Source organism: Castor canadensis, chromosome 15 (genome assembly GCF_047511655.1).
Source record: "Castor canadensis chromosome 15, mCasCan1.hap1v2, whole genome shotgun sequence".
In the NCBI taxonomy this organism is placed as follows: Eukaryota; Metazoa; Chordata; class Mammalia; order Rodentia; family Castoridae; genus Castor; species Castor canadensis.
The window spans coordinates 78,361,917-78,381,286 of record NC_133400.1 but is presented as its reverse complement, the minus strand read 5'-3'; the positions used below and the strand labels follow the sequence as shown (position 1 = coordinate 78,381,286).

Genomic DNA, 19,370 nt, shown 5'->3' with positions numbered 1-19,370 from the left:
CAGTTAAAAGTAGGTAGATATGTTTGAAAACAAAAACATTTTGAAGTATTCTTCAGCATAGCCATTTAAAAATAAAAACCACCGGATTATTTAAATAAAGCCTCAAGTTAAAGACCATGTATTAAAATTTGCCCTAACATCTTTACCATGAATAAAACTAGGGCTCAGTTTTAGGGCTGTGTCAATCATCACAACTTCACCCCCTCCAAGTCCAAGCTCAGGCAGGTAGCAGCCTTCTGTGTTATTTGTTTAGAATCTTCAATTGCAGGATGACCTTTCTGCTGAATAGACCTGCTGTCCATTGAGTTGGCCTCCTGTGTGTGTTCTCTTTCTTGGTATTGCATTGAGATAACAGCCCATTCTCTTCTGTAGGAATCATCAGAAGTAACTTCCTTTTTTTGTTTGGGTTTTTCCTTCCTTGCACTTTTGTCTGTGCATGTCACCCTTCTCCTTCCCACCACCAATGGACTAAATAATTGATGTAATCTACTGGGAGTTCCAGAACACAAACCTGAATAGAGAGAGTGAAGGGCAAAACAACCCCAACACTGAGACTAAAGCATCAGGCATCTTGGAATTTCTATCTCTTACCATTTTTCTTGATTACCTTTTTTATTTTTTAGTAATATTTTAGTGAGTCTGTGAAACTTCCCTCAAGTCTTTCCTTGATTTCTCTATGGGTCGTTCAACTATGGGTATATAATCAATTTTTTCTTGGGCCTGTAGGCATGACAGAGAAGGCTCTAGTTAAGGGAGACACAGTAGGATGTCAGAAGGATACTTAGGGCTGGGGTGTAGCTCAGTGATAGAGTGTCTGCTTAAGTATGCAGGAGGGAGTGAGGGGGTGGGCTTTGATTCCCCGCACTGAAAAAAAAAAAACCTTACTAGGAAGATCTGAAATCACTTTCCCCCAAGGTTACATGCCTCTGTACTAGTTATCACTCTCCAGAACTTTAGAGGGTAGGTAATATGAGATTGTTTGATAGTACACAGTAGAAATGTTACCTTTCTAATATAAAACATGAAATTCATTGGAAGTTTATAACCATGTTAGTGTATTCTTCAGGTGGGTAGCATTGAAATTCCTGTGGTTACTTGTCAAAAAATAAAATAAATGGATAAATAAAATGCAAATCCCTGGGAACCACCCCTGTCCCATTGAGCCTGCCTCTCAGGGATGGTTCCTGATCTTTTAATAATCTCTCAGAGTGATTTCAATGCTCACTATTGTTTGAGGACCACTGGCCCCTGGGAGAACTAAGAAATCTGGACACCAGGATTAGTGCTGCTCTGAGAATCAGAGGGTCAAGAATTATGGCTGGGCTGTGGGGAGTCCTTCCCCTGAGGGGAGTCAGCTCACCTTGGGTCAACCTGTGTCAAATTTCTAAAGGTTCAAATTCCTTGGAAAGAGGATTACACTGGCCTGGCTTGACTCACCCCAGCCTTAAGAGGGGAAAGCTAGTTAGTTGACTGACTTTTTCACCAATACACTGGAGGAATTTTCCAAAGGAAACTCCAGGTGCTTTTCCTAGATAAAAAGGGAAGTGGATCCATACACAGACATTGTTTGCATGTGCAAAGAACATGATGATATGATTTTTCAACTGTACTGTGTTCTCCTGTGGTTAATGCTTGGAAAGTGAAGCATTAACATATGTTAAGGTTTTCAGTTACTTAAATGGGGAATTAATTGGAAGAGGTAGCTAATAGCAATGGACTTTGTAAGGAAAAATCCAGAATTGCCTTTGCAGTAGAATTGGTGCCTGGTCAAAAGTTACAGAGCATATTAAATATTTGAATTAAGTAACTAGTAACAACAGCAAAGAGTTTATTCAGAAATTCTGTTTAATTCACATATTGAATTGCATTACAAGTTTACAGAATTGCATAAGCAACATTTTGAAGAGCTAAAACATGAATGCTCTTGAATTCCTTTGAAGATAAAAACCTTTGTAGATAGATCCAGCTCATGCCATATGTATGTCATTGTTGGACCCATGTGTCTGAGCAGGTGTAACTCTGAGGAATGTCTAGATTGAAAGATGCAATGGAGATATCTTCACTCTAGAAAGTCCCACTCCTTCAGTGTCCTCCTAACATCAAACTGTAGTCATAGATGCCATAGAAAGAAATAGAGTATTTTACCAGGCATGGTGGTACACTTCTGTAATCTCAACATGTGGGAGGCTGAGGCAGGAGGATTGCAAGTTTGAAGGCAGCGTGAGCTACATAGTGAGTTCCAGGAGTTCCAGGCCAGCTTGGGCTATGTGGTGAAACCTTGTCTCAAAAAAAAAAAAAAAAAAAGAAAGAAATATTCTCTGTGTGTGTGTGTGTGCATGTGTGCATACCTTACTACACTCTAAAACCTTTTGGCAACTTTCAGTAAATCAAGGTCAATCTGCCTCAAATCAATTGACTTGTACACTTATTTTGATGAAAAGTGATTTTTTTTGTCATAGGAAAAAGAGAAGAGACAGAAGTAGAAAAGGGTAAGAAAGTTATTTCTCAAATTTTTCAAAATCTGTCTAACCATCAGCTACTCTTAGCACTCTTTTTGTTCAGAAGAGGCAGTGAAAATTCCTTAAAAAGTGATTTAATAACATGAAAAAGTCCCTCTACCTTGTATCTCCAACTTAGATCTAATATGACACTAGTACAGACAGTCCCTGGAACTTAGGCTTTTGTATTTAAGGGCACTTAGCCAGGTTTGCCTGTGAATTGTTTGATTAAAGATAGAGAGAGGGTCAGAGATTCCCTCTGTCATGGTCACAAATATTTTAAAAAAGAAATCCATATATTTTTTTTTTTTGCCACACAGAAAAAAGTAAAAAACAAGGTACTACTTTCTTTAAAGTCTTATGGTTTTAAAAGTTTATTCTCTTAAAGGTTCTTGGTTAGTCTCTGCAAAGCAACCAATCTCATAGAATTTTCATGTTTGAACTATAATTGCAATGTGCTTATTACCATTTAAAATAATAGAAATCTTATTTCTGTGGACCAAATAGCATTGAAAATTTTGAAATGAAACTCCACTTCAAAAGGCAAAGCCATCACTGCTGGAGGGTACTTTTGTAATTATTCATTTTTTTTTCTGTTTAACTCATTGCACTGTTCCTTCCCCCCACCCCATCAGACTTAACTCTTGAATCATGGTGGGCAGTACCATCAGGTCAAAGGTAGTACTTTTAAAAGACACTAATTTGGGCTCTGATCACTTTGCTGCTTCATGAAAATAAGATGGCTTTTTTTCATTTTTTATTTTTTACATTTATTTTTGTTATTGTTGTACTTGGGGTATGTTGTGACATTTACAAAAGTTCTTATAAAATATCAAAGTTGTATTCACCACCCCCACCATTCTCCTTTATCTCTCCTCCCCCATTCCTAGAAGAGTTTTAACAGGTCTCATTTACATACATGTATACATAATATTTCCACCATATTTACTGTCCTATGCCCTTTCCTTATATCTTCCCCAGCCCCACTGGTACCTACTACCCTCTTCCCCCCCACCAAATGTAAATCTTATGGTACATGTTCTTACCACAATAAAAGCCAAAAAAAAAAGAATTACCATAACCCAACAGAGAACTGACCACACACTGTGTATACTGAAATTCTGTCCCTATAATCATAGTTAGCTTGGTGTATGTAGAAGAAAGCATGTGCTCCATTCTGGGAGTTGGGTTGAATTGAATGTATCTGGAGGAAAGATTTCCATTGTTTGCTGGGTCCACGGCCACTAGGTTGCTAGTTCTGTGAGAACAATTAAAAATAGCCTTGTCACTTTTGCTTAACCAGTACTCTTTAAATATTCTCTATTGTCTGTATAGTAGACTGTATGCTTTTTAGATTGATATTTAAGTCACTCTGTGAGTCTATACTCAACCTATAATCCACGTTTCATGCCTTCCATTGAACTATGCTCCAGTGAAAACAGAGACCTTGGGGGTTTTCTAACATGAACGCTGATGCCCTGTATCACCTTTATACCTTTTTACCACTTTGCACCACTCATAATATGTGGATCCTGATTTGGGAAATTAGAAAAATTAATACCCTCCTTTTAAATCACTGATGAAACACACTCTTCTCGTGGTATTTTATGTAGCCAGTAAATCAGGTAAGGTTTCCTTCTGACAGCTCTGCTTCATTACTATCTGGAGACAATGGCAATAATGAGTTGTTATGGTTTCATTATCATTAGAGTTCAGGCTACAAACATTTGTTAACCACCAGACCCCTGATCGGTCAGATACAGGGGTCATGTAAGTGCTTCCTAACTTTCAGAATTCATTTCCCAACATTGTCTTATGAGAGACAGTACTTCTTTGTGAAGAGGAAATTTTAGCTTTGTAATAAGGGAAGAGACACAGGAGACTGCAGACTGTGTTTTTGAATATCAGTCTCTGATGGAAGGGTGTGCACAGGGAATTCTTCATAGTAAATGAATTGGCACACAAAGAAAGTAAAGTCTCTGTATCTTCTCTCATGCAACTCATCATGGTTTTAAATTCTGTTTTTTGTAAAGCATAGAGTAACACAATAAATGTTTTATTAATGGTTTCTTTTTTATTTTTGTGATACTGCAGGTTTGAAATCAGGGCATACAACTTGAGCCACTCCACCAGTCCATTTTTGTAATTTTTTTTTTTTGAGAGAGGGTCTCACAAACTCTTTGCCCAGGCTGGCTTTGAATCACGATCCTTCTGATCTCTGCCTCCTGGGAAGCTGGGATTACAGGAATGAGCCACCAGTGCCTGGCTTATTAATGGTTTATAAATGACCATGCAGACCAACAAAAACTCAAGATTTTTAATTTCAAACTAAAGCTTTATCAGCCACTTTTATTAGCAATATAAACTAATTTCTGTTTTCAAAATATGTGACTTAATTACAATCAGAATGGTGAAACTCTGTTAGATTAACAAAGGAATTTGTGATTCTACTTTTCTTTGATTTTTGCCAATCTTTCATAAATTTCAAAAGTCAAAGTACTAAAATATATTTTATAGTGATCTCAAATAATAACTAATCAATAAATACAGAACTATGTACCATACATTGTTTTCAGCTTCATGTAACATAAACGATTAAAATTGTTGCAAATTTGGGGCAAAAACCAGTGAGCTCAGACAATTTCATAAGAAATTAAACTTAGAAGCAAGGGATAAAGTAAATATAAGTAATATAAAGCTGTGAATAATTATGCTAAGTTTATTGGAGATGTCATCCATGTACTTACCAGCCTGTGACCTTAAGAGTAGCTCTGTGTGAGCTACATGAACAGCCCTGTCACCGTTCCCCCCAAACAGGCAGCCAATATGAACTAGATTAGGAAAAGTACTTGGGGCTGGGGAATTTGAGTAGAGAATTCACAGAATCATTTGGCACTGGGAGAAACAGCTGAAAGATAACCATGTGTGAGAATTGGAGTCATGGGGATTCATGGTAAGCTTCAAGTTTGATTAAAGATTTTTATAAGGAAGCAGAAGCTATGTGATGAGACTGTACACAGGGAAGGAAGAGTCAGCAAAGCATCCCAGAGAGAAGAAAGCAGAGCTTGGAGGAAACATGGCCTAAGAAGAGGGTACCCTGGGTACACAGCAACTTATGTTAATGGCAGAGCATGACAGTGATGGTCAAAAACATGTTCCTGGCCTTTCTGAGTTCATACAAATGCACAGCCTTTAAATAAGGCCATCTCCCCTGTGGGGACTTCAGTAATCTCTGATCCTTTCATCCACTGTCCTGAACTCTCATAAAATAAGGATAAAAGATATGAGAGGCTATGCCACATATTAGCATACATTTAAATGATACAGTATGATAAATTAATATGAAGTCAAGATGAAATATATGCAGAGGTTCATTAAACAAGATTAATCAAAGTGTGGTATCTGATGAACGATAAAGCAAGGCATACTTAATTTTTAGCTTAATGGTGTTTATGTTTGTTCACTTAATCAATATTTATTTAGTGCATAGCACATATCAGACACACTGTTATTCTTGTGCATGCGAAGATGAATCACAATCTCCTCCCTCAAGAAACTCATAGTCTAGAAGCTAGAATGAGACACACAACTCTTTCATGATTTTTTTATATTCACTCTGAGTCTGTTATCCTTACTTAGGCAGATTACATATAGGAATTTGGTAACCAGTTTCCTCTAACCCACTATTATGTAATGTGGTTATTTACACATAAAACTTTAATTTAAATCTTGGATTTAAGTGAGTCAACTTGGTACTATCTAAAAATTGATATTTTCAGGCTAACATATAAAGATTTGCATATCAATAAATCTAAGTAGCAGAAAATTATTCTTCATGTTGCTTTACTATAGATTCATTTACAGCCTAATCATTGCTGTATATACATCATGACCAAAGACACAGGATTTGGTTAAGACTCGATGTAGTGAGAAATAAGAAGTTGCCCTCAAGGTCATGAATGTACACTGATGTAAAAAAGGTGTTCAAGGGGGGATCTTCCTACAACTTAGGCCACTGGGTTTGAATGGGGAAAGTCAGGTAGGGCTAGGTTTTATATATTCCCAAGGTAAAGTATAAAAGGATGGGGGATGTCCCAATGATAGGAGCTATTGAGAAGACAAGAAAGGGAACCATAAATATGGTAATCCTAATTGTTTCTATTTGTTGCTCATAAAATGTGATGTATTTGACTAATATTTTATTTGTAACAAAAGAAATGGTCAAGATAGCCAAAGATAGTCATTCTACCTTTCACAACACATTTTGGGGTACTTGGCCTCTGAAAAAAAATTTAAAAAGAAAATCTGTAGTAATTTGTAGTTAAAACTAAAGATGTTACAAATCTTATGAATCCTCACTATGTACCTTCCTTTACCCCTTCATTAGCAAGGACATTTTACTTTAGTTGGCCAAATTAATCAAATCTGAAAGGATATGTCTGTCTTTTTGAAAACTGTCCCAGAACTGGTAAAACAAATGGTTCTGTTCTTCCTGGAAGGAGTTCAGAGAGCCCCTCCCTCCCTGAACTCCCCCATTTCCTCTTTTTCCCACCTGCCCCCAATATTCACTGTCAGAAAGAGCCAGAAAATAGGTTTATGACTATTATTAATAATGACAAGTCATTGTTGATGACTTCTTCCAAGGGGACAGGATGTGGTTAGACCCTTGCTTAAGAAGCCATTGGAAAAAAAAAAAGAAGCCATTGTTTTATAACATTATCCATGTCCTTGTCTTCTCTAGGCTGTATTACTGCAGCATGTTCTGCTGGGATGTGTCTTTGAAGCTCACTTGGCAAGCATTTGTATTATTTGAGCCAGCAATTTTTGTATATAATATGTCATAGTAGTACATACTAAAATGATGAATATGGTTCTTGCCCTTGAAGAGTTTAAGATCCAACAAGGGTCAGCATTTAGTTGATAAATCATATCATACCATAAGAAAATATCATGGCTTATGGACAGAATTTTAGGCAACCTATAAGGAATGGTCAGATTGACTAAACTAATATAGAGCTTTTCAAAGTCATTGGTACCAATAGCCCTGGCTTGAGATGAATTAAAAAAACCAATTTCCTGACCAAATAAACAAATTCTGACAACTGGTTCCAATTATCAGAGCTAGGTTTTTTATAACCTATGTGTTTCAAAAACTCCTTCAATTGAGTTCATCAATTTTCCCATTATATTCATCAAAAATTCAGAAAGTCAAACTTAGACATTGCTAATTGGCCTCATTGAAAAATGTGTACATGCATGGGATGGTTTTAAATGATCTACATTCTACTGCCTATCATTAATACCATGTCTGTTTTACCACCATTGTTACATGTCTTCATTTGGATTATAGCATGAATTACATTTATAATAGGAATCACAATAATGAACCACAAGTTCATTATTGTGTGTAGGCACCATCCCAGCTGCTATGATCCTAAAGATTCCGTATGCTCATGTAAACCTTATAATTTATGAGCACTATAAACCCTTTTATTTTGTAGATGAGAAGATGTTTTCCTTTTCAGAAGGACTGTTCCCGATGCTGTATAACAAATAAATGCCATCGCTAGGATGGGAATTTGATGAGTCTGTTTGTAATGTCTACTATTTACTTCATACATGTAAGGCTGCTGTTGGGCATTTAGGACCCTCCGTGTGAATTAGAAAAAGGCACTCTCTGTAATAGACAAATGCACCCCCTGGGAGGATGAAGCCTTTCACATTTATTTGTAATTCATCCTTTGGCCAGGGACTTGGAGCAGTATGCAGAATGTACAACTCTGCATGTCTACATGGCAGCCCTATATTCACTGCCTCCACCTGAGATTACCGCAACAAATCTCAAGGGACTTTCACATGCATGATTTTATTTGAGTTTGGCTGCACCTGAGTGAAGGAAACATGAGACTCAATTGTTGCCCACTTACTAAGACTCAAATGGATTTATGGATTGATCACATCAAGCACACCATAAAGACCAAGTGAAAATGCAGGAGCATGAGAAAGCCTGGATACTGAGGCACTGATTAATATGCCATGTGCTTCATCCATGATTTTGTGTAGTGTTCATAAAAGCCTTCGGGGGTTGGGGTCTCTACGAAGATAAACAGATTGAATACAGTCAATTACTTTGCCCTAGTTTCCATGTTTTGTAAGTAAAGGTGTCTGAATTTAAAACCCTGGTCTGACTGACTCGAAATCTATGTTCCTTCTGCCCTGTTTACTCCATCTCTACTTGAATATAACTTATTGCTAGGTATAGATAATGTCCACATAAAATTATACCCATTAGTTTAGGAAATAGCATTGCTTAGATGAAAAAAGCTTCCTAGGGAAGATACTGCCTGCCTTTTTAATAGGTTAGAACCCAAAAGGTGCCACTCAAATAAGAACCACTTACTTACCCAGGTATGGTGGTATATTTCTGCAATCCCAGCTACTCAGGAGATGAAGGCAGGAGGATCTAGAGTTTGAGGCCAGGCCAGACAAAGTTAGTGAAACAAAAACAAAAGGGCTAGGGGCATGGCACAAGTGATAGAGCAGTTGCCTAGCAATTGGAAGGCCCTGTGTTCAAACCCAAAACAAAACAAGACAAACAAGAAACAAGAAACAAAACCTACTTCTTGGTAATCAGCACCTACTAATTGAGCACCTGTTAAATGTTAAACAGTCATTTAGGTGCTGGTGAGAAACAATGCTGAAAGTTAAACCACTTATCCTCACGGGACCCTGGTCTAATTAGCAAGAAAGCTATTAGGCCTGAATGTGAAAATGTAGCCATCTCCAAGGACCTCTCTCAGTAGGACTCACTTAGGAGGATTGACAGAAGAAACACTCACAGATTTGGAGAAAACACATTCCTTTCTCATCACTGAATGGTGGGGTGCTTCTTACTGTTTCGTGTCTCTAATAATTACAGGCCTTGTTCTGAAAACAGAGCCTGAGACAAGAATTTGGTGCAGGCAGTTTATTGGGGAAGGGGTCCTGGGAGTCAGGGAAGGAGGAAAAGCCAACATAAAGCAAAATTATCAAGGCTGAGGGATAACAGAACTTTCCCAAATTGTCCACTTTTGGGATGGCAGATGAAAGCATTTGCTCACTAATTTCTGTTCCCTATTCACTGTGATCGTCTATAGGGAACAGTAACTCCTGCATACTTCAGGCTTGCTGGGGTGCTGAGTGGATGTTTATAGGTTGTGGGAGCCTGGATGGAATGTGAAGAATCTCACAGGTTGGGCTTGGTATGACACAGTGCCCTGCACCTGCAGCTGAAATTCATGGGATGAGAGAATGAGATGCAGAAATGCACAGGTATGGGTTACAGACCTGATTCAGACCCCTGGGCAAGTGGCAACCTGGATGGATGCTCTTGTTATAACTGAAGACAGACCATCCCAGCAAGCAGGCACTGGGGAAACACTCTTAACAGAGTAGAAGGTGGGTTCTGCCAGTGATCACTTAAATTCCCTGTCTCCATTTCCCAAAAAATACAGAGAGTAATAACACCTGCCATATTGGTCATTGAGAGGGCTTGTTAACTCAGTGAAATAATGTGTTATAGAAGTCTTAGCACCGTGCCTGGCATGTAGTTTAGTACTCAATCAGTTGAGAAACAGAGACACCAGAAAGGATTATATTGACTGGACAAGGAGTTACTTTCCTTAAGTGTATTTTTTTCTTATTGTATAACTTGCTAATTCATGTAGTTTATCTGTTTCCATTCTAATAGTCAAGCTAAAGGTCAATTAAGAGCTGAAATGCTTAATCAATGGAATATACCTGGCTAGACACAATAAAATTCAGTTCCTTTATGGAAAACATATGCCGAATTACATAGAGGAATCTATAACTTCTTCCCACTCTCTCTCCAAAAACTGAGCACAGAGGGGTTGCCATGTTTTTTGTTTTGAGGGCACACTGATAACAACTTGTATCTTATTATTTCAACCCACTTCCAAAAGCCAGAATAGCTTCACACATCTTATTTTTATGATGATGGAAATTGATAGAGTATTTTCAATATATACTAGGCAATATGGTTGCTCCTAGAAATGGGAAGGGTATAAAAACAAAAAATACAAATCTAATGCATTTCTTGTCTTCAAGAAACATTGCTCTTATCTGGGCATGGCAGTACACACCTGCAATCCCAGCACTCAGGAGACAAAGGCAGGAGAATTGGGAGCTTTAGGTTAGCCTGGACTACCTTAGGCCAGCCTGAGGTACATAGCGAGACCCTGTCTTAACAACTATTCCCCACCAAACAAAAAGAAAAAAGAAACGCCATTCTCAAAGGAGGAATTGAATGAGAGTGGTTGAACTTTCAGAGCTAATGGGGAACTGGGGAGTACTAAATCATATATTTGGCACCATTTTTACTTATTCAAGGCCAACATAAGAAATTTAATGGAAAGGAATTCATTCAGAATTCTGATACATAGCAAACTGAAGGTATAGGAGACATTGGGGAGCATAGCTATCAGATGTAAGTCACAGCTCATCAAATGCAGGGCTATGCTCAGGCCTTGCCCTGTATGTGGGTGATAATTGTACAGAGTTGTCTTACTTGGTCTCCACAAATGCTCTTCTCTTTTTCCAGGAGCTTCACACCAAGTATTCATGCCCATGCATAGTCCCCTCCCTCTGATTCTGAGCCAGATCTGTAACTCACTTTTAGCGAGTATAACATGGTAGAAGTAAGGCTGTGTATTATTCAAGGTCAGGTAAGAATCTTTGCAACTCCCCCCAGGGTTTCTAGGGATGCTTGCTCTGAGGAAGCTGTGCCTTAGAACTTGGGTGGAGTGCTGTAAGAAGCTCAGGCCACATAGACAAAGCTTATTTATTGCTGTGGTCACTGTCTCAGTTGAGTTTCCAGCTAACAGCCACTGTTTACTGCCAGCCACGTGAGCAAGCCCTCTTGGATGTCTGGCCAGAGTGTCCAATCAAGGCTTGAGTAAGCCTTCAGAGGAACCAGCCACAGTAGCTTCTGACTGCTATTACACCAGAGTCCCCAAATGTAAGCTGCCCATCTCAGTGTAGTGGATCCACAGAACCCTAATTATTGTTTAAAGTCATTAATTTTGGGCATGCTTTGTTACATAGCAAATTGGCATATAACTGGATAACTGACACAGAACTTAATTCAACTATATTTTAGAGAACAGCAAGGTTTTAATTTTGTACAAATGTCATCTCACATGAAGTTTTAAAGACTGAGTTTTTAATTGTTCATTTTACATTTTACTTTCTATAAGTAAAAAGCTTTTTAACCTTTCAAATTGCTTTGTGGAATAATATTGCTGTGTGCCCGTTTTTTCTTGATAATCTTACAGATGAAATTATTAATTTTTTTGTGCCATAAGCCCTTTTATAGTTTGGTGGAGTCCAGAGGACTCTTTCTTGGAGCAGCAATAGTTTCACATGTATAATTGTAGAATTACAAAATAAATCATATGGGAATGTAGTTTTCAAAATATTTAAACACCAAATCTGGTGTAGAGTAATATCTGTTAATATATTAATACTTTGTATTAATACCCTATCAAGGCTAATGAAAGATATGATTACTATCATAATTTCAAAGTAGTAGTAAATGTATTTTTCCCATTAACACTTAACTCTACTTGCTTTATCATATCTTATCCTTCTATCATCCATCCACTACCAAACAATTTAATGTTCTTTATTCAATTCAGTGTAAATTGAAAAGCAAATTGCAAATAATTCAGTGTGTATATCATTGACTAGAATGTGAATGTAAAATTTCAATATATTTGGAATAATTATAATTTGATTTGAAAATGGCAGTAGCTTCCTTTGCTGGTATTTTAGGTACTGCTAGCAGTACTGTGGATTGTTGCTAGTATACACAATTAAAAGAAATGATGAATTTCAGTCAAAAGACTCCGAAAACAAACATATATATATTTCCCATTCAAGTTCATGGACGTGTGTGTGTGTGTGTGTGTATGTGTGTGTGTGTGCACGCTATATCATAGACTCCGTGGAGTCCAAGAACCCCTAACTAAGGAGGCCTCAAATTTAAAATTTGCTGATGATCCATAAATAAGTTAAAATTCAAGTCAAATATATAACATAATATAGGTAATTTTTAAAAATGAATTCTGATGTTTTCACTTATAGGATGTTGTGGCAAATTTAATGAAAGAGGTTGGGATACTTCATAAAGTCATTGGAAAGGAAAAAGAGTTGACATCTATGTTAGTTTCCTAGAGTCACTGTAACAAGGTACCAAAAAGTTGTGTGACTTAAAATAACAGAAATTTGCTGTCTCACAGTCCCGGAAGCTAGAAATCTGAAAGTCAGGAGTCACCAGGAAGGTGCTCTTGCTTCTGCTCTGAAGGAGAACCTTCTCTTGCCTCTCCCAGGGTCTGGTGTTTACTGGCAAGCCGTGGTATTCCCGGGACTGTAGATCCGGCACTGTTAGTAGTCACATGGTTGTCTTCTTCCTGTGTGTTCACACCATCGTCTCTCTGTGCTTACCTGTCTCTGTGTCCAAATTTCCTGTTTTAAATGGACTTCAGTCATACAGGATTTCAACATATCTTTTTTGAGGGTGACACAATTCCACCTATAACAATATATGGGCACATGATTCAAAGGAACAAAAATTTAGTTGTAGTTTCAAACTAAATATTTCTAGAAGGCTCTGAATTTAAATATGTCTGGAGACACATGGTCTGATCTTATTTTTATAAAAAACATTCTTCTACCACACTAAACTTGTGCTGAATGTACTTTCATGGTTCTTTAGAAACTTTGAAATATAAAAACACAAATCTATGTAATTCCTAGCATTCAGATTTTAGTCAAAACATCAGGTTTCCAAATTACTTTATTCATTTTTCAATAGTATTGTAGAAAATTTAACCAAAAATTGTATACAAAGAACAGTTTCACAATAGAACTGCAACCAATTAGTCAACAGTGCTTACTGAGCAGCCTAGTGTGCTGTATTCCCCACGGAGAAAAAAACAGTAGACATGAGCTATGTCCTTAGGCACTTATAGCAAAATGGGATTTATATACACACAAACAGGTACATGCAGAAGAAATGGCACACTCCCAACCAAGTCAATCTCATTTGAAAACTCCTTATCTCCATTTTAGTATCAAATTTTCTTCTGATTTAAAAATTCCATTTACATCTGCAAGTTTAATTGCAACATCAGGATTTTTCTTTTTGTAAATCAAATATAGATTAATGTTGCCTCTATCAAAAAATCATTCCAAATCACTCTAAATCCATACCTCATGAGGTGGTTGTTGTTTTGAGTAAGATATATTTTTTTTAAAAAAATGTAAAATACTACATAGAACATTTTCAATACATGTTCACTGTTACTAGCTATATATATGCTAACTCCCTAACACAAAGTCATCAGAGATGGAAGCTCTTTGTTGGCAGCATTGATTTTTATAAAATGAATTCTGTAGCATTCATTATTGTGTTTAATAAAAATTTATTGTGAAAGATTTCTCATGAAGAGCTCTAGAATGTTATTATTTTAAAAGATAAGTAAGGACTATAATTTCAAAGAATTCTTAGACCCACCAAAGCAACATGTGTCTCTTTTGGAAAAAAAACATAAATATATATATTATAAAAATATATACACACATACATATGTGCCATATATATATATATATATATATATATATATATACATACATACACACACAATGCCTTAGCATAGATCGAAAGAGACTCGAATCCATATTTCATTTGATTTCAAGAGGAGTCTAGAAAGCATTTCTTTGGCCCTTAGATCTTTGTTGAGAGGTATTTAATATCTTTAAATCTTAATTTCCTCCTCTTTAAAGACTTCCAGACTTGCTTGTGGCTAAATATGTGTGAATTCCTTTATGTAGTGACTGACATATAATAGATGTCAAGAAAAGTGATGCCCAGTTCTCAGATCCCTTTATTGATTCTCATGGCCTCAGTCTTTTGGTCACACTGGGGAAAAATTTTTAATGAAATGGAAAGATACTATGCATTTTTTCCTTAGTAATTTCACTTTTAGTCTGAGAGGACATTAGAATTGGGAAGAAAAAGTTAAAAGCAACATAGACTGTTCTTTCTCCTTTATTTGTATCTGAACAGCTTCAGGTGACCAGATCTTTGCTTGTTAGAACCTTCCAGAAAGCTTCAGTCTGCTGCTAAGAAGGACAACAGACTGCATTCCCATGGTGTTGCTTGCTAAGGGAGAAGGCAGAGGTCTGCCTGTATAATCGGATTTCATCAACTCACACTAATCACTACTGATAGTAGCAAAATTTAGCCTGGATCTGCTTAGTTAATCTAGACTGACAGGAGGTAAAAGTAGGAGGGGGCACAAGGACACAGAAACAAAGGGAAGACAGCCACCAATGTTTTCCAGCCTCGCTCTTGCATCTGGGGTTTCTAATTTTCTCCCTTTTGGGGATTCTATTTTTCTTACCTTATAAACAAATGGAACCAGTTGTTAGGATACCAGCCTTTCGCTGAGCTGTTTCATCAACAACAGGTGCACCGTGAGTCTCTGGGACTGCAGAGAAGGCTACACCTACATCGCGAAGCTGCGCAGAAGGTACTTCAGATGCACATTGTACCTGGGACAATATATTATTTATTGAAACTGAGCTCTGCTTTCACTTTATCCTCTGGGAAGCTCTGGAGTCTGGTGCCTCCTAAAATGGGTGCCAGCAGCAGCTGCTAACCTGCAGGGTCTCCTAAATGCTCTTTGCTATCACCATTTTTCTTATTAGTAATTGCAAGCTGGAGCTACTGAGCTTTTTAGTAAAGCTTGGAGAGTAATTTGGAAGTTCTGTTGAACATCTGAGGCAGGAATATCTTTGTGATTTTGGACCTTTGCACGTGGATTCGTTTTATTTTTTAAGGGAATACCCCACCGTGGATTTTATGGCTGTACAGAAGATATACATGTTGCAGCCTCTGCCTCTACATGCTGCAAGATTACAGTAGACATCTGACTGACTGTTACGTGTGTGTTCACATGCTCAATGTCAGGAAGGAAGATGGCTTATCTGAAGATGATCTTTGTTGTTACTTATGATATCAATATCTGGCAAGCCAGGGAACTTTTTGCATTTGGGTAACAAAGACATTTGGAATACACTCCTTTGGATTTTTCCATGTTGGTGAAACTGTTGTTGACCATATCAGTCCTGCATGTTGCAATGCTAAAAACACCTAAGGGTAAAAATGTCTCCTGGGTAAGTGGATGATTTTATATTTCTTAATATATTTTAAGCACAAGCACTTCCTTGGAGAACTTAGAGACATTTAGTAGTTTGTGGTAGTAGGAGTATTTGGAAAACCTCCAGAAAGCATTTGCCATCAAAAACCGGTATAAATGTAAGTGTTAGAAATCTTTTGCCAAATCCATGATGGTGTGCTTGCTGAAATATGAACTATAAGACACATAAACTCTAGGTTTATTTTGTCCTTTTCAAGTTGCTTCACCTTCGCCTACACATACAGAATTTAAAATGCATTCGTACAAAGTCAAGGCTGTGATTTTAAAATGTTTTCAGTTCCAAGAACTATTAATGTAGATTTCAAGTGGAAATTCTGAGTCTAAATTTCTAAAAATTTAGAAGCACTTATCTTAATAGCATCAACAGTGGTGAGTCAAATTTTAAGGGTAGAATGTGCTGAGTATTCATTTTTAGAGGATATTGCCAATATGTTCCTTTCTTCCCTGCCTAGAAACAGGACAGCAATCAATAGTTCTTAATTTTATATGCCTAAGCAATTTCTATCAGTCAGTAGTAAACTTGTACACTGAAGGTCTAACCTTTCAGGAATTACAATGGCATGTTAATTGTAATCATACTTGACTCTTGAATATTGTTTCAAGGTAGTTTCTTATCAAAGACAGAAAACATGTCAGATTGAGCTCAAAATAATAAGTACCATCTATATACTCTTAAAAACCAAATGAATTTGATAACATTAAAATTAATAGGCAAATGGGTTACTTTCTTCCCTCTGCATAAAGTTGTGTCTGACACCAAATTTTTAGCTGGTGCTAGCACAATGAGAGCTGTATCTTAGTTTGAAACATAATTCCCAAATTATTTCTGAAAAACTGAAAAAATGTTTGAAGTTATTCATTATTAAGATATGATTTTCTTTCTTGACATTAGTGCTGTCATTGATTCTTCACTCTCTCCTATTCTAACCTGGGGGATGTGAATCAGTGACCCTGGGCCCAGCTCTTGGCCTTCCCAGTATTCCTGTACAGATGATGATGTCAGGGACTAATTTTGATGCCCAGTTGAAGGCTGCCACATTCTATAAGCAAATAAACACTAAAGAAATGAGTAGTTCCAAAAGTATATCCCCCTCCTTCATCTGCTCAATCCTCCTAAAAGATTAATTCTTCTAAAGCAGCAGTGCCTAATGGAGTATTTCTTCCATGAGAGCAAACTTGAAACATTTAAGAAGCTCAGACTAACTACCATTGGGTTTCTTTTCCTTCAGAATCAGTTATACTAATACTTTCTGATAAGTTCAAGTTGTTGGCTAAAAACTTAGAAGTACCTATTTTAATAGTGTCAAAATACTTCCATTTTCTTAGGTATGTTTTTCACTGTCTTCCATTGCATGACAGATGGCTATGTATCAGAGTTTGTCAAAGGTAAAGCTTACAAGTTTCATTATAGGAATACAATGAACCAATAATGCATGTGGAGAAGAATATGATAAAATTCCTTATTCTGAATACCTAGTGCAGAGAGATCAAATGCTGACTATCACTTTGATTTCATTGGCTATGGTTGTTCTATGTGTTGAATGACATTGCTCTGAATTTTTTGGCTACACAGAACTCCAGCAGAGTTCTTTGGCTACACAGGTATCTTGCATTCCTGCTTTTGTAATTGGCCAGTTTCTGTGTGCACATCTATTTAGAGTTGAGTCTAGGAGATGGAATAAAATGACCCATCTTAGTTCCCTACCCACAGGGTACAATTCCCCATGGCGAGAATAGATGTTAACATCTCTTCATCCCTGGGTACTTTGGTTTCTTACATATAGTTTGTCTCAAAATAAGCATGAACATATCTTGCTGAACACCACAAGCCTCAGGATGAAATTCTACCTTCCTTTTCTTTGTACACACCCTGTGTTAGGAACGGCAAGAAAGTCAGTATGGTTGGACTATAGTGACAATCTTTAGATTTCTTGTGTCTCTTGTATCTGTAGTCATCCTTCATGTCCTAGAGATTGGTTCTAGGATCCTTACAGATACTAAAATCTGAGGATTTTAGTCCCTCATATAAAATGGTATATTTTTCTATAACCTGCAAATGTCTTCCCAAGTACTTCAAATCATCTCTGAATTACTTATTATTCCTAGTACAATGTAAGTACTATATAAATTGTTGTTATATGGCACTGCTTAGGGAATAAAGACAAAAATCTGTATATGATCTATACAGATATAATTATTTTTCAGATATTTTTGATCCACGAGTTGAATCTGTAGTTGTGAAACCACAAACAAGGCAGCCTGATGGTCCTTGTGCATCTTGAGCAAATGTTTCCTTTGAATTCCAAGATAGACCATAATTGCTGTGTTCAAATATGCAGGAATTCATGGTGTAGAACACTATGGGACAGAACATGTGGATGCTTGCCAAATAAGGTCACAGGAAGGAGGGAGAGAGCTGAGAAAGGGCCTTTCTGGAGACTGAGCACCAGGATACACTAGGGCTTTACAAATAGCTGTGCCTCTTCAGAGCTGAGAAATTTATTGTCTTATTTTTAATGCTATTGAGACCATTTTTCGCAGGAGCATGATAGTGTTTGAGCTGTAACAGAAATTTTAAACTAATATTAAAGATAGTATTGAAAAAGAGGACTTAGAACAAGGATCCAGATTTATGGAACTCAGCCTTTCCAATAACAATTTATACTCCTTGTTAGGATATAATTAAGCTTCCAATAGAATCTCCATTTGTTCCCTAACTGTAACAAGACTTCCAGAAACTGGTTTTGGTTGTTTATTGTTTTAATCTTTATTTTTTGGCAGTACTAGAGTTTAAACTCAGGGTCTTGTAGTCAGTGGGCTGTGCTCTACCGCTTGAGCCATATTTCAGGTCTTATTTGTTTTTTAATATATGAAACAGGGTCTCATTATGTAGCCCAGGTTGTCTTGATCTTAATCTCAAGATCCTCCTGCCTCAGCTTCCCAGGTGCTGGGATGATAGCTGTATATCATCACATCCAACCAGAATTCTTGGTTTTCAGATATGATCTTACAGACAATTACTAAGTACCAGTTACAGATGTAGATCTGACTTTATTCCAGAATGACCTACTTTGTTGAAAAGTCTTTTAGTCTTGGAAATACAAAAATAATGGAGCCTACTTAGGTTCATACCCTGTGCAAACTCATATGCTATTCTTTGAATTCTCAAGAGCTGAATTCAATCATACTGAACTTTCTAGTGTTCCAAACCTGTGGTCCTATATATAATTACTTTTATGTATCATTTATTTCATTAGCAGCTTTCTCCTTTTTTGTTGTGCACCATAACAAACTAGTCCAACTTCTTTAAGAAAATGAAAAGTGTAAAGAGCATGTAGGGATACTTAAGTTCACACAGCATAGAGAACAGATGTTTGAGGCTGCTTTCTGTTTCTTATAGAGGTGCTTAGCAAATTTACCCGTGTGCCCATTATTATAAAATAAATGTTACTAGAAATTGGTTAAAAGACTAGCATGATGATTAAATAGCGGACAGAATCTGGTTCATTCCTGAATCACGAAAAGAGTCCTCCAATGACAGGAAACCATCATCTTTTCTCAATCATCTGAATTCACTTACATATTTCAT

General features: G+C 37.0%; 1 protein-coding gene and 1 pseudogene across 10 annotated transcripts in view; one reads left to right on the top strand and one right to left on the bottom strand.

Annotated features, from left to right (window-relative positions):
- Cacnb2 (calcium voltage-gated channel auxiliary subunit beta 2) overlaps positions 1 to 19,370 on the top strand; it is a 345,042-nt gene that overhangs the window by 124,320 nt on the left and 201,352 nt on the right. The window lies entirely within an intron of this gene.
- LOC109697401 (large ribosomal subunit protein uL30-like 1 pseudogene) overlaps positions 1 to 19,370 on the bottom strand; it is a 44,192-nt pseudogene that overhangs the window by 5,098 nt on the left and 19,724 nt on the right.